General features: G+C 39.5%; 1 long non-coding RNA gene across 1 annotated transcript; it reads right to left on the reverse strand.

Moving 5' to 3' along the window:
• Positions 1-698: 698 nt before the first annotated feature.
• On the reverse strand, positions 699-6,751 carry LOC138771228 (uncharacterized). Its single transcript, XR_011359568.1, has 3 exons — positions 6,664-6,751; positions 3,065-3,302; positions 699-1,315 (listed from the first exon to the last, which is right to left on the reverse strand). It is a non-coding gene; the product is annotated as an uncharacterized lncRNA (long non-coding RNA).
• Between the last annotated feature and the right edge of the window lie 3,334 nt (positions 6,752-10,085).

Consider the following 10,085-nt stretch of genomic DNA (forward strand, 5'->3'; position numbering starts at 1 on the left):
CAGTGAATACTATTCCCCAGATGAGCGGTGACCTGCCGGGCTGTGATGGGTCCCTTGGGCTCTTGTCACGGTAGTCCTGAGTTGCTATTGATCCACCATCGGTACCGCCACCCATCAAAAAGGGGAGAGTTAACCCAAGATTGTTATGCTGCGTTTACACAAAACGATAATTGGCCCGATCGTACGATTAACGATGTCGGAGTAACAGTTTTTTTTTCATAACGATTAGCGTTTAGACGGAACGGTATATCGTATGGAAAATTTGTTTTGCGATCGTTTTGCGATCGCTTAAGCCTATCTCACACATTGGTTAAATCGGTGAACGACTGTTCACACGGAACGATCTGCGAATTCTTTGCGAACGATCAACGACGATTTGAGAACATGTTCAAAGATCAAAATGAACGATTTCTCGCTCGTCGTTTCATCGTTTGCTGCATTTACACGTACGATTATCGTTCAAATTCGATCGTTATCGCGCAAATTCACACGATAATTGTTACGTGTAAACGCAGCATAAGGCTGTAAGTGTATAGGTGCTGGTGCTGAAAGAAAGATGACGGAGTCCCAGTAAGGTAAAAAATAGAACAGCTTTACTGTGCAGATCTCTTGAATAATATACAACACTTTGGACGGAATAAATAATCTTTGGCATAGACTTTAAGTGCTTTAGTTTGACTAGTCTATGAGCAAGGGCGCATGTGTCCGAACAGTGTCACTAAAGACTAGCAGGTGTTCTCCACGATGGTGTGAATTATCCTGTTTTTATAATTTTTGGAATAAAGCGAAACAGAAGTTTTACTGATCATTCTGGATTGATTCTTTTCTGCTATGGATAATAATCCAGTAATTAAATATATGCAGCTGAGATGGAATGAAACAGATGGCACTGCAGGACTAGTGATGGTTAGGGCTTCTTTGACTTTGAATTACCTATTTTAGGTAAGAAAAGGGATTTTCTACACTGGACAGGCCTGTTAGATCCCCATGTAATATTGGAATAATACTTTTTATTATTATTGAACAGAAATTCTGGGACTCGGAAGCTCCTACTGTAAAATATTCCATCCGGGAAGTAGAGATTTCCATCACATGCAGTAATTTCCATTCCGTTTTTGATTTTCAGCTCCATAAATCTTAAATGTGCCTTTTATTTCCTTTTTTTTCCACACTTTGTTGCTCCCATCTGTTCCAGCTTTAGGAAATCAGCTCGGTCGGCTGCTGTGTATTACACGTCCTCCTGGCTGAAGCAACGCATGATCCCTGCCATGTAAAAAGTGGCGCTCACAGAAAGCACATGTCAATCTATCAGCCGCTAAAATAGAACATAAAGAAATAATTAAAGGGATACTCAGATTTGTAAATTACTTTTATTTAAAAATATCGAGTTTTCCAGTACTTAGCAGCTGCTGTATATCCTACAGGAAGTGGTGTATTCTTTCCAGTCTGACACAGTGCTCTCTGCTGCCACCTCTGTCCATGTCAGGAACTGAGGTTTTCTATGGGGATTTGCTGCTGCTCTGTACAGTTCTGACATGGACAGAGGTGGCAGCAGAGAGCACTGTGTCACACTGGAAGTAATACACTACTTCCTGCAGAACATATAGCAGCTGATAAGTACTGTCAGGAGGAAGTAGGGGGACAAAGGGGAGCAACAATGCACATGTGATGAAAGAGTGTGGGACTAGTGAACAGTGAGGCCCTCAATGGTTACACTTTGATGTATATGGTTTTATGGTATTTTCCCTACAGTAAAAATGACATGTTAACGTTATACTTCAGGTCAGATTACAGCAATACCATATTTATATAGGTTGTTATATTTTACTACTACTACTAAAAAGAAAAAAATCACTGTGCATACAACTTTATATATATATATATATATATATATATATATATATATATATACATATATATATATCCAGGATTAGAATAACATTCTCCCCAAAACAGTGCCACACCTGTCATCAGTTTGTGCATGGTATTGCAGTTAAGTTTCATTGAAGTGCATTGAGACTACACACAACCTCAGGACACCTGGTGGTGCTGTTTTTGTTTTTGTTTTTTTAATTCTGGACACTCCCTTTAATCCTCTTGGGAGGGGGTAGAGGAGGTGACAAAAGAACAGCATTTCTGGTGTTGGCTATTTTTTTTCTTTTAAATATCATAAATAGGATGATATGTTGTTTAGAATCTTTATACTTTCATGTCAACTTTTTTTTACTTTCATTTTTCTTGAACACTCAATGCCTGTACTTGTATAGTACACTGCAATACTAAGGTGCCTATACTAAGACTAATGTATTGCAGTGTACTGTCATTTTTCTAATCCCCTATGCCTTTGACTAATCCCATTTATAGAAGAGAAGATCGAAAATAATCATAGGGGGAGATTTAGCAAACTGGTGTAAAGTAGAACTGACTCAGTTGCCCCTAGCAACTAATCAGATTCCACTTTTTATATCTCACAGATTCTTTGAAAAGTAAAAGCTGTAATCTGATTGGTTGCTAGGGACAACTAAGACCATTCTACGTTACACCTGTTTGATAAATCTCCTCCATAACATCCTGCTGCTAGGATCCCTGGTGATCAGCTCTAACCTGACAGCAGGTCTTCAGTTACCCTGCAGTGCCCCCAGAGGAATGATGAGGCATTACATGGTTCTCATTGAAATCAATGGGTTGTCTGTATAATTTATGGATGCACCGAATTTTTTATTGTAGCTAATATATGAGGTTCCCCCATGGCGAGCTCCAACTTAACTTGGAATACTAAAAGTAGCTTTACTTCCTATAACTCTATGACTGAGTGTCGGCAAGTAAAAAAAATTACATCTCAATTGGGTTATCATATATATATTTTTTTTTTATTCATAGATTTCCATAGATTTTTTTGTAATCCCTGTCTAGGATTTGGCAGAGGGTGTAGGATTAGCTCCATATAGTTCTATTTGGCTTGAGGCGATATAACACGGACAGGTAATGTCTCCAGTCCGGATCCATCCTTCCGATCCCGTTGGCCTCTCTAACACTTTTAAAGATTTGAGTTTATTTTACTGACCTACAAAACAAACTCTTGTAGTTGGATCAATGTCATGAGGCTTTCGTAAAGTAGGTAAGGCCGTCTGTTTGAGACAATGGAGACGGGACCGGAGGAATTGGTGGGGTTGATAGAACTCATTTTCCATGCCTACTGGGCCCGATAAGGTCTCCTTAAGACACAGAAATTATTATTTTTTTATTATTATTTTCTTCGGCTTCGAAGGCTTGAAAAATGATTTTCCAGACCCAGCGTGAATCTAAAATAAAAAAAAGGCAGTTTTGTTATCATTTTATTTAAACAAAAAAAAAAATCAAATTGCAGCTGATGTAAACTGGCACATTGACATTTCGTCCCAGGCAAGGAAATTGGAACGGTTCGGAACAAAATAGTTTGGCGCGTGGTCTTTATATACTTGTTATAGAGCATATAAACTCGCATTATGCCTAATGACCATAAATAAACTGAACCAAATGAGAAACCGAGGGCAGAGGAAAAGCCGAAGACTGCGATATGCGACGCAGATAATAAAGGCGTGACAGCTCCGACTCTATCCGGACATTGAAGGAAAGATCTAGCTGCTCCCTCTTTCATTCCTCTCAACAATAAACCTTTCTTGTACCTCTAATCTACTGTATATTTCAATTGTCAGGCAGCTGTTTGTGCTTCAGAGCTGACCTTCCTTCTATAGGTAGTTTTAACAATAGCCATTTTGAAGACTATGGAAATCTTTAGTCACTAGGTAACAAGGCAGGCCTAACAATGGGAAGTGGTTCTGTATAGTTTCAAACAGTCCGTGAAATACTCAATGGTGCTAAAAATTCCCATGTGTTAACTAAACAACATGTTCATATAGATGCTTAAATAACAAAGCTATAAAACCGCCACTATACACTGCAAAATAACATACTATACATTGCCTGAGACAGAGTACCATGCAATACAACAGTGAATACTGACATATAATGCTCAAATAATACTGACATACATCTTCATACAGCATTCAAACAGTGCTCAAATACCCTAATAAACTACTCAAAAATACTACCATACAGCATTAAAATAATACCACCATACAGAGTACAAATAATGTCACCATACACTGCTCAAAAATACCACCATATAGTGCACAAATAATATTACTATACAGTGCTCAAATAATACCAAAATACAATGACCAAAAATAGCAATAGAACATGTTCAAATAATACTACTATACAGTGCTCAAATAATATAAAATATGGTCACCAAATAATACCAATAAGAAGTGCTTAAATAATACCAACATAAAGAACAAAAATAATGCTACTATACAATATATAAATAATGCCATCATTTGGTGCTCAAATAGTACCTAAACACAGTCAATAAAATACCAACAAAAATATTTAAATAATACTACTATATAGTGCTCAAAATAATACCCCTAAAAAGTGCCAGATAATGCCACCATACACTAATCAAATATGCCCCTATATAGTACACAAGTGATACCCCTCTAGAGTGCTCAAATAATACCAAAATACAGTGACCAAAAATGGCAATAAAAAGTATTTAAATAATAAACTACTATACAGTGCTCAAATAATATAAAATATGGTGCCTAAATAATACTACCATATATTGTACAAATAATATTATAAAGTGCTCAAATACTACTACTATATAGTGTAAAAATAATACTATACAGTGCTTAAATAAGACCGCCATACAGTGTACAAATAATACTATACAGTGCTTAAATAAGACCACCATATAGTGTACAAATAATACTACAATACAGTGCTCAAATAATACTACCATATAGTGTACAAATACTACAATACAGGGCTCAAATAATACAAAAATATAGTGATCAAATAATGCCAATGAAAAGTGCACAAATAAAAAGAAACGTACAGTGACCACATAATACAAATAAAATGCTCAAATACCACCATACAGTGCTGACATTTCTTAAATAACACTACAATACTGTATACACTGATCAAGCTATGCCGTCATAGAGTGCTCCAATAATACCCTCTTACAGTGCACAAATATATATATATATAATTATATATATCAAATCAAATCCTATCGTATACACTTCACACATATACCGACAGGGACCTACATAACATATATTAATACTAATTCTCCTTGAGGAGAGTGTCATAAAGACATACGGAGACGTTACATGTCATTCAGGTGCCACTGGGAATTCTGGGAAGAAGGATATATAAAGAAGGTTGTATTCTTACACATCCTTTCCTACCTGTAAAGAATGCTGTCCCTCCTCTCTCCACTCTCTGATCTGTGGTACGCCACCCTCACAGTCACCACCCTGTGGCTATTTGAAGTATTACACTTAGATGGTGCCAGCCACATGACAGCCCACATCTTCCCTGGGAGTATAAACCTTTCCGTTTGTTTCCTATAATCCACTTTGTTACTCCGTATCTTAGATCTTTTGGTTTCCACATCTGTTCCTTCCATTAAATTCTTCGTTTTTTTTTTTCACTCGTTTTTTCAGGGATGTTTTCCCCCCAAAAAATATTTCCTGCTAAATTATGAACCAGCAACGTTATGATTTACAAAAATCTCATTGCCAAAATCATAATGTCCGTATTGAAAGACTAGTTTTTCTGTCTTCCCCCGATAAGCTGGTCTAAACCAGACGTGAACCTGGGTCTTTAGGGATATTAGACAAGCGGCTTATCCAGGCGATACGGCCTCAGCTCCAGCAGGTATTCATCTGAACGGACACGGAATTGGCCACTCGATTTCCTCCGAGGTATCGGGGGTGCAGTGTTTCATGCTCTAAATGCTTGAAGATCCCTGCTACTTCTCAAAGGGATGGAGCCAAATACAGTCTGACAGCTTTTGTGTCCCATCACGAGACGAGGCCTTACTGGTGTGTTACGTTGGCTTCTAGTATACACTCATACTCCATATATCCATCTCTATGGCCGTTCTTCATCTATTTTTTGGATCGCCCTAATATTTGCCATTATATGGATTTCGTCATACCAATCTCTGCCACTAGGGGGTGGCAAAACTCTAAAACGTTAGTGCCCCTGCACGTGCATGGTGACAGGGCTCAGTACAAAATATTTAGTTTAAACTAAGTAACTTGTAGTCAGTGACTAACATTTAAATACAAAATTAAAATTTTAAGCCAAGCCCATTGCAACTAGTGGTCCCCTGTTTATACAAATTAGCATTAATCCCACCCCTTTATGTCCAATTATATCTTTAAGACCAGTTACAATAAAGGGGTTGTCCAGCACTAGACATTTTTAAGGATTATGGCTCAGGGGCAGATTAACTTTCACCACAGGCCCGGGCTGTTCACCGAGCCTGGGCCCCCCACCCCACTGTAACTATGGTAACACTAGTGTGGTGCTCATAGTACAGGATAGAAAATGTCATGAAACCCGGATTTGTGCGAAATTGCGGTTAAAAAACAGCAATTTTTTGGTAAATCATGGCAGAGCTGTAGCCAGAAGACAATACACCACTGGTATGTCTTTTTGGATGGTCATGGGCCCCCAGGATCTCAGGGCCCCGGGCTACCGCGCAAAATGGACCTATTATAATCCGCTACTGCTAAGACTAGCTTAAAAATAAATACTCACCTATCCAATCCCCTGCCACTGCCGAGTGCCTGCCGATCAGCACTTCCTGGTTCACATGTCGACCTCGACTACTGCCTTTTAAAAAAAAAATAATGGCAAATAATTGGCGGCCATCCAATCAATTTCAACATTGTGTGAACAGAGCCTTTCTGTGTTTTCAATCCTACCCTGGTTTGGGTTGCAAAATACTGAGCAAAAATACTGTGGGAGATTTATCAAACATGGTGTAAAGTGAAACTGGCTCAGTTGCCCCTAGCAACCAATCAGATTCCATCTTTTATTCCTCACAGACTCTTTGGAAATAGAAAGGTGGAATCTGATTGGTTGCTAGGGGCAACTGAGCCAGTTTCACTTTACACCATGTTTGGTAAATCTCCCCCATTGTGCGTGAACATAGCCTCGAAATTAATTCACTCATCTCTAGGGTATCCCATAGCATTCACCTGTAAAAATCATTATAGCTCTCTTCCTTTTTAATCTATATTTAAGAATTTTTTTTAGTCGTAAAAATAAATCAACCCTATCTAAACAGCGACCTACCTGTAGAATAAGCTATAAGTAAGTTCATACACAGTATTTTTGCTCAGTATTTTGCAACCAAAACCAGAAGTGGATTGAAAACACAGAAAGCCTATGTTCACACACTGTTGATGGCCGTCATTTGATGTCAAATAATTGTTGTTATTTCAAAACATCGGTTGTTGTGATAAAATAACGGCCATTATTTGGTATAAAATGACGGCCATGCACTAAATTTCAACAATATGTAAACATAGTCTTTCTGTGTTTTCAATCCATTCCTGGTTTTGGTTGCAAAATGAGGACCAAAATACTGAACAAAAATACTGGATATAAACCCAGCCTAAGGCTATGTTCACACAACATAAGTAAATTATTAATCACGGCCATTGTTGCCGATTTGCAACATGGCCGTGATTAATCCTTTACCTTCATTGTGCAGCAGGGAAGGGAATCCCAGCCAGAGTGTATACACATGGGGGCGGTTAACGAAGTGCACGCCAAAGGCGTATGCCAGGGAGAAGGTGCAGATTCGCCCCTTCTCCCTGGCGTACGACACCCGTACGATGGGCAGACTGGGGGAGCTTGCGGGGGCATGATAAGGCGGGGAGGAGGTGTGGCCTCCTCTTGCGCCTCATTTATCATGATTTACACCTGCTGAAAGCAGGTGTAGATTTCGTACGCTGAGCACAGATTCGGGCGCCTCTTAGTGAAATCTGCTGGGGAAAAGGGGGCTGGGACTAATATAAGACCAACGTACTTGTACGCCGGCCTTCTTAAATTCCCCCTATGGTATACACTCCAGCCGGGATCCCTAGCGGCGCCGCAAAAAACTGACTTATCAGTTTTCTGCGGCCGCAGACAACCTGTCAGTGCACACAATGTTGTGTGCGGCTTTGGCCGCATGCTCTATTGTGTGCAGCGGCGAATTTGGATGCGAGCGCACACGGATGCACTTGCATCCGAATTCAACAGCAGTGAAGATCATCGGATGATCTTCTTTGACACCGGCCGTTACATGACCCAGCCGGGTCATGAAACGGCCAATGTCGTGCACTGTGAGAACATGACCTAAGAGTGGACGACTTATACCTTATGTCAGGCATGTCCAAACTTTTTTCGAAGAGTGCCAAATTTGATGAAGTGAACATGTGCGAGGGCTGACCATTTTACATGCTACATGCTATATGCTTTATAACACAGGCAGATAATAGCAAGCTGGATACCTGGGGGGCCGTAAAAGTTTGGAACGTGGGCCGCAAATGGCCCTCCGGCCGGACTTTAGACATGCCTGCCTTATGTGGAAATTATACCTGGAAATTTACCTGGAAGACGGGAGGGGGGGGTCTCCAAAAACATTCCAAAAAATTCCATATTTATTCTATAATAATAATAAGGGTCTGTTCACAATTAGAATTTTACTCAGTGTGAACAGACTCTAATAATAATAATAATAATAATAATATATGATGTATAATAAAAATAATATTCTTTTTACATTTTTGTCATGAATCCCTGAATATTTTGATAAGAAGTAGATGAGCCTACCCTGATGAATGGATTTTTATTGCTGTAATTACGGCAGTAAGGTGAATCGGAGTTTCCACGCACATTTTCCTTGGATACTTAATCTGTTTGTCCAAGTGGAAGAGAACCCGTTCTGCAAAAAAAATTGAAAAAAAAAAAGAAAAGGGTCAAATGAATAATACCCTATAGAAATCCAGAATGCGCGCACGTATCCACTAATCTAGCAACACGTACTCCTTAGTAAAATGCAAATAGAAAGATTAATGGCCTCACGTTGACATCCAAGAACCTTTTGGATGCTTTTAGTATAAAAACACTTTATAAATCATTTTTAGGGCGCAGGTATTCCGAGACTACGATATAATCACATAAATTACAATAGAAAACTGACAATATTTCATGTAATTTAATGTTCCTTAAATAGCTATTAGTAGCTCTGTAAATCTGAGGCTCCGCACCGGCCGCCGCCGCTGTCGCATTGTTGTTCCACCATTTTATTCCGTGAACACTTCAACTTTTTCACCCTCAACTTTTTCTTTTTTTAATTTCTGATTTATGCATCAAAGAGCGGAATTTATTAAATGAGAACCCCGCCCCCTTTACAGAAAATCCGCCGTAATTCAACGCGTGTCTGTCTGGCAATGGCGCATGTTTTTAATAGGAATAATAATTTACTTTTAGAAAGTGCTGACAGTGTACATAGCTCGGTATAAAGGACTTATAGACCTAATGAATCTGGGCCTGAAAAGCTAACACTCTAATTTTTTGGCGCCTGAAGTGTAGGTGGGCGGACATACCATAGAGCTGCTATGGGGCCCTTGGTGGCGAGGAGCCCGGCCCTGGTTGGTCCCATCCTGAACAGGACTTCTGTATAGGACGTGCTATGGGTCTATGGAAAGGAAGGGGAAACATCAATATCCCGAGGGGGCAAAACCTGGCATTACAATGGAGAAGCCAAAGTGTGGCCTCCTCTCTACCATGCCGATAACTGACCGTGAGGATATGCCGACCGTGTACATTTATAACGTATCCTGAAGATACAGAATTTCAGATCAGATATGAAGGGAGGGCGTCCAGTGACCCCAGTATACCGAGCAAAATGGCCGACACCCACCGTGCTGTTGTGTGTGTTGTCTGACAATTTGCTTATTACAGAGTCGCATCTATCTATCATCTTTCTACCATCTTCTATCTATTTATGTATTTCTTATCTATTTATCTAGGTAGGTAGTTTTCCTCATCAGGTAGGTAGGTTAGCCCAGTAAATAGTCAGGTGCCCCCACTAGGCAGGTAAGTAGTTTCATCTATTAGGTAAGCAGGGGCAGGAGTCCCTAGTAGATAACATTAGGTAGGTGCCCCAATAGGTAATCTTCACA

This window comes from Dendropsophus ebraccatus, chromosome 13 (genome assembly GCF_027789765.1).
Source record: "Dendropsophus ebraccatus isolate aDenEbr1 chromosome 13, aDenEbr1.pat, whole genome shotgun sequence".
In the NCBI taxonomy this organism is placed as follows: domain Eukaryota; kingdom Metazoa; phylum Chordata; class Amphibia; order Anura; family Hylidae; genus Dendropsophus; species Dendropsophus ebraccatus.